Below are 6809 nucleotides of genomic sequence, written 5' to 3' on the forward strand. Positions count from 1 at the left end.
TTCTAGTTCAGTTCTAGTTCAGTTCTAGTTCAGTTCTAGTTCAGTTCTAGTTCAGTTCTAGTTCAGTTCTAGTTCAGTTCTAGTTCAGTTCTAGTTCGGTTCTAGTTCCGTTCTAGTTCAGTTCTAGTTCAGTTCTACTTCAGTTCTAGTTCAGTTCTAGTTCAGTTCTAGTTCTGTTCTAGTTCAGTTCTAGTTCTAGTTCAGTTCTAGTTCAGTTCTAGTTCAATTCTAGTTCAGTTCTAGTACAGTTCTAGTTCAGTTCTAGTTCAGTTCTAGTTCAGTTCTAGTCCAGTTTTAGTTCTGTTCTAGTTCAGTTCTAGTTCAGTTCTAGTTCAGTTCTAGTTCTGTTCTAGTTCCGCTCTAATTCAGTTCTAGTACTGTACTAGCTTAGATCTAGTTCTCTTCTATTAGCTCGATTCGGATGGTTGCATTCATTTTTAGGTTCGAAGGACCATATTTCTTCCAAAATTTGTAAAAACTGCTTTATTATTTAACATTTCTCTTAAACAAAACACATTTTTTATACAAAACACACAATTTTATATCTCTTTTTTATACAAATTAAACCTTTATAGAACCCCTCCCCCCCCACAAAACCAATGATCTCTTAAATACAATTTTGAAAATATAACTTATAAAAACTTAAATAAAAATTTAGGGAAATTTAATAAATATTATTACAAAAAAGTATTTCTAACATTATATTAACAAAAAAAGAAGAGTTTTTTTTATTAAAAGTAAAATTATTATAAATTTTCATTGTTGCTAATGTGTTTTTGTGTAGTTATTTAAAAAAAAGCAGAATCTCTTTAAACTTTAAAAACAAAACATATTATTGCTCTTAATTAACCATATACATATAAATATTCTTAAAAAAAACTACATATTGGAAGAACAAAACAAATCTAAACTTCATACATATTTTAAATACTCGTCAAAAATATTTAAAAAGTTAATTGTTGTTTTAAAAATAAGGAAAAATTGCAAAAACATTAAGAAAAAGAAAAACAATTAAAAACAGTATTGCTATATAAAATATAAATAAAATTTAATAAAAAATTTATGGAAAAATCCCACAAGGAAAGTTATTAAAATTTATGTTATAAAGATTAGCTATAATTTTTTGCAAATCTTTTTTTGTTTGTTTAAAAACATTTTGGTTTTAGTTTCATAATTAATTCAGAATTTTGCGAATATTTAAGGTGCGAAGGACCATTTAATGTTCTTTTTTATGATAGACATGATTGAACAAGCAAGATTCCTAGGTTCGAAGATAATTTTCTCAAAAACTTTAAAGGTAGATTGCGTTTATGAGGATAGTTTTAGTTCGGTTCTAGATCAGTTTTAGTTCAGTCCTGGTTCTCTTCTAGTTCTGTTTTAGTTCTCTTTTAATTCTGTTTTAGTTCTCTTTTAATTCTGTTTTAGTTATGTTTTAGTTCTGTTCTAGTTCTAGTTTGGTTCTAGTTTGGTTCTAGTTCTGTTCTAGTTCTGTTCTAGTTCTGTTCTAGTTCTGTTCTAGTTCTGTTCTAGTTCTGTTCTAGTTCTGTTCTAGTTCTGTTCTAGTTCTGTTCTAGTTCTGTTCTAGTTCTGTTCTAGTTCAGTTCTAGTTCAGTTCTAGTTCAGTTCTAGTTCAGTTCTAGTTCAGTTCTAGTTCAGTTCTAGTTCTGTTCTAGTTCTGTTCTAGTTCTGTTCTAGTTCTGTTCTAGTTCGAATCTGTTCGATTATATTTATAGTCTAGACTCTGTTTAAAGTTCGCAAATCCTTAAATATGTCTGTGTTTGTTTAGTTCTTTTTCTAAGGTTCGTAGGACCATTAGTTTGAAAAATTAATTATATTAATGTTTTGTTGTGTGTATTCTTTTTTCATAAACGTTTATTTTTCTGTAATTTTTAATAAATATTTTATAAATATTAAAATCTGAAAAAAGGAAAAAAATCTACCAAATGTTATTTGCTGTTGTTGTAATTATTTATTTATTTAAATATATATTCAAAAAAAAAAAAAAAAACACATAAAACATTAATGTAAAATTATAAATTGATATATAAAATACTCACCTTTTCTCCCCAAAGAAAAAAAGGAAAATTCTCAAATACACTGAAAAAAAAAAAATCTTTTGTTTTAAGTTACCGAAAATAAAAGATTTATAAAGCTTTTTAATAGCAACTAAAAATAAATAATAATAACAACAAAATACAAAAGTTAATTACTAACCTAGTTAAAAACAAAAAAATAATAAAAAATAACAAGAGTTTATTTATAGAAAATTACAAAAAGAAAATATAAATAAATTAAAGGAAATGATTAAGAAACGAATTATATTTGCATACATTATTATTAAATAAATAAACAAAAAAAAAAAAAAAACATATAAATTTATTAAAGAAATAATGTTATATAGTATTTAACAAAAAGGATTAAACAAGACAAGAAACCAAAAAAAAATTGCATTAAAAACAAGGAAAAGAAAATCTTTTTTTTAAACAAAAAAATGATTTTCTTAAAGAAAAAGAACTCAAGCAATAGCAAATAGAAAGAGAAAAAGAAGAATAAAAACAAAAGAAAACCAGTAAAATAGCATGGTAGGGTCCATGTTCTCTATATCTTTCCACCAAATATTTCACTATATATTATATACTTATACTATATACATATATAAATAAATATAAATAAAATATTAATAAATTTAAAAATAAAAAAATAAAAAAAAATACTATACATATGAAGGCATTATATGAATAACATGAAAAAAAACAAACCAACAAACAACAACAAGAATAAAAAAAAACAAATTTAAACAAATACAAAAAAAATTATATATATAAAATAATATTAAATAAACAAATAAAAACTTACTAATGTTAAATAAAAACTAAATATAAACTAATATTTTATTCCAAACATTAGGGATCTTTAAAAAACCCTATCCTAAATCCTTAAAAAAACTAATTCTTTAAACGGTTCGTAGGACCTGTTCCAAAACGCTAATTCCTTTTTTAATTCCTCAAAATTACCAACCAAAACCTTTTTATCTAATTATGTGAAATTCCATTTATTATAAATCCTAAATTACTTATTTTGTTTTCAATAATATAAATTATATTTATAAAATTTTAAGGTTCGTAGGACCTTATTATTGTTTCTTATATTTCGCTTAACATCAATTGGTCAATTCACAATCGATGTTGTAGCGTTGTATGTGATACATATTTTTTAACTCAAATTTTTTTTTAAAACAAAAAAACAAATCAATAATAACATAATTACGACATACTACGATACAATAGCACGACACCTATTGTGAATTGAACAAATATTTATTTTTCATAAAATATTTATTTTAAAGAATTAAAGAATTAAAACTAGACTATAAACTATTGAATAGGCAAGACTATAAGCTATAATACAGACTAGACAAGACTATACACTAGACTATATACTAGACTACAGACTACACTATATACTAGACTATAGAATATATTACAGACTATAGATAAGAATATAGACTGGACTTTAGACTAGACTAAAGACTTGAATAAAGAGGAATTTTGTTCTAGTATAGTTTTAGTTCAGTTCCGGTTGTTTTCTAGTTCTGTTCTAGTTATATAGACTAGACTGTGGAATAGACTATGGACTAGACTATAGACAAGCTTATAGACTATACTTTAGACTAGACTATAGACTAGACTAGAGACTAGACTATAGATTAGACTATAGACTAGACTACAGACTAGACTATAGACTAGACTATAGACTAGATTATAGACTAAAGACTAGATTATAGACTAGACTATAGAGTAGACTATAGACTAGACTAAAGACTAGATTATAGACTAGACTATAGACTAGACTATTGACCAGACTATACACCAGACTATACACTAGAATATAGAATAGAATATAGACTAGACTATAGACTAGACTATAGACTAGATTATAGACTAGACTATAGACTAGACTATAGACTAGACTATAGACTAGACTATAGACTAGACTATAGACTAGACTATAGACTAGACTATAGAATAGACTATAGAATAGACTATAGACTAGATTATAGACTAGACTATAGACTAGATTATAGTCTAGACTATAGACTAGACTATAGACTAGACTATAGACTAGACTGCAGACTAGACTATAGACTAGACTATAGACTACACTATAGACTAGACTATATACTAGACTATAGACTAGACTATATACTAGACTATATACTAGACTATAGACTAGACTATAGACTATACTATAGACTAGACTATAGACTAGACTATAGACTAGACTATAGACTAGACTATAGACTAAACTATAGACTAGACTATAGACTAGACTATAGACTAAACTATAGACTAGACTATAGACTTGACTATAGACTTGACTATAGACTAGACTATAGACTAGACTATAGACTAGACTATAGACTAGACTATAGACTAGACTATAGACTAGACTATAGACTAGACTATAGACTAGACTATAGACTAGACTATAGACTATACTATAGACTAGACTATAGACTAGACTATAGACTAGACTATACTAGACTATAGACTAGACTATAGACTAGACTATAGACTAGACTATAGACTAGACTATAGACTAGACTATAGACTAGACTATAGACTAGACTATAGACTAGACTATAGACTAGACTATAGACTAGACTATAGACTAGACTATAGACTAGACTATAGACTAGACTATAGACTAGACTATAGACTAGACTATAGACTAGACTATAGACTACTAGACTACTATAGACTAGACTATAGACTAGACTATAAGACTAGTAAATCTACTAAGACTAGACTATAGACTAGACTATAGACTAGACTATAGACTAGACTATAGACTAGACTATAGACTAGACTATAGACTAGACTATAGACTAGACTATAGACTAGACTATAGACTAGACTATAGACTAGACTATAGACTAGACTATAGACTAGACTATAGACAAGACTATAGACTAGACTATAGACAAGACTATCGACTAGACTATAGAGTAGACTATAGAGTAGACTATAGACTAGAATGTAGACTAGACTATAGACTAGTCTGAAAGGGAATTCTGTTCTAGTTCAGTTCTAGTTCAGATCGTTCAGTTCTAGTTCTGTTTTAGTTCAGTTCTAGTACTAGTTCAGTTTTAGTTCTGTTCTAGTTCTGTTCTAGCTCAGTTCTAGTTCAGTTCTAGTTCTAGTTCAGTTCTAGTTCAGTTCTAGATCAGTTCTTGTTCAGTTCTAGTTCAGTTCTAGTTCAGTTCTAGTTCAGTTCTAGTTCAGTTCTAGTTCAATTCTAGTTCAGTTCTAGTTCAGTTCTAGCTCAGTTCTAGTTGAGTTCTAGTTCAGTTCTAGTTCAGTTCTAATTCAGTTCTAGTTCAGTTCTAGTTCAGTTCTAGTTCAGTTCTAGTTCAGTTCTAGTTCTAGTTCAGTTCTAGTTCAGTTCTAGTTCTGTTCTAGTTCAGTTCTAGTTCTAGTTCAGTTCTAGTTCAGTTCTAGATCAGTTCTTGTTCAGTTCTAGTTCAGTTCTAGTTCAGTTCTAGTTCAGTTCTAGTTCAATTCTAGTTCAGTTCTAGTTCAGTTCTAGCTCAGTTCTAGTTGAGTTCTAGTTCAGTTCTAGTTCAGTTCTAGTGTAGTTCTAGTTCAGTTCTAGTTCAGTTCTAGTTCAGTTCTAGTTCGGTTCTAGTTCAGTTCTAGTTCAGTTCTAGTTCAGTTCTAGTTCAGTTCTAGTTTTGTTCTAGTTCAGTTTTTTTCAGTTATTTTTCAGTTCTAGTTCAGTTCTAGTTCAGTTCTAGTTCAGTTCTAGTTCAGTTCTAATTCAGTTCTAATTCAGTTCTAGTTCAGTTCTAGTTCATTTCTAATTCAGTTCTAGTTCAATTCTAGTTCAGATCTATATCAAATCTAGGCCCGTTCTGGTTTAGTTCTCGTTAAGTTCTAGTTCTGCTAAGGATTATGGACTAAACTTGGACCCATACTATAAACTAAAATCGATTATTTGGAAAAGTTTTTGTTTGTTAAATTATAAAGTTGTTATCGATTTAATTTGTAAATAGAGACAATTTGTAAACATATAACATCCATTGAAACTTGCACATTTTCACTTTCATCAATTCCATTCAACTTTTAAATTTTTTTTGCTTTTGCTTTAAAACTTCATTATTTGCATTAACATTTAGTTTTATAAGATTATGGCTTAAAACTGGTAAAAGGTTTGTAAAGCTTAAAGCACTAATTTCCTAAGCTTTTGTAAGATATAACAGATAAAGAACTGGTGAGTGGGTTTTTTTTTAAGATTTAATCATTAATGTTTTTTTTTGTTCTTTTTTTTGTAATTTAATTTAAATTTTTTTTTGTTATTAAAATTTTGTAAAAATTAATTTTGAAATATTTTCTCTATCTCTTCCTTAAAAAAAACAAACAGTCGCCCTGTGCCTAATGCACCACCAAAACTACCCGAACGACCCAACTATTACGGTAATACAACGAATGGACGCCCCTTTTAATTGAAAATAAAATTAAAATAGAATTAAAAAAATAGTTAAAAATACACGCACACAAGCCATTTAAATGGTTAGACAACAAATTAATTTGTTTAAGTTAAAAATATTTTATTATAATTTTTTTTATAAAAATTAAAAAAAAAACCATACGCCCCTAATGTTTTCAAAAAGAAAAAAATACGCTTTTAAGGCGCTTTAATGCAAAAGTTCGAAAGAAAATTGTAATAATTATGTGAATTTTTAAAGAAATAGAAATATTTAATATTTAATTAACTTTATACATATTTAAAATTATAAATAATTTTAA

The sequence above is a fragment of the Lucilia cuprina genome, chromosome 3 (assembly GCF_022045245.1).
Source record: "Lucilia cuprina isolate Lc7/37 chromosome 3, ASM2204524v1, whole genome shotgun sequence".
NCBI lineage: Eukaryota > Metazoa > Arthropoda > Insecta > Diptera > Calliphoridae > Lucilia > Lucilia cuprina.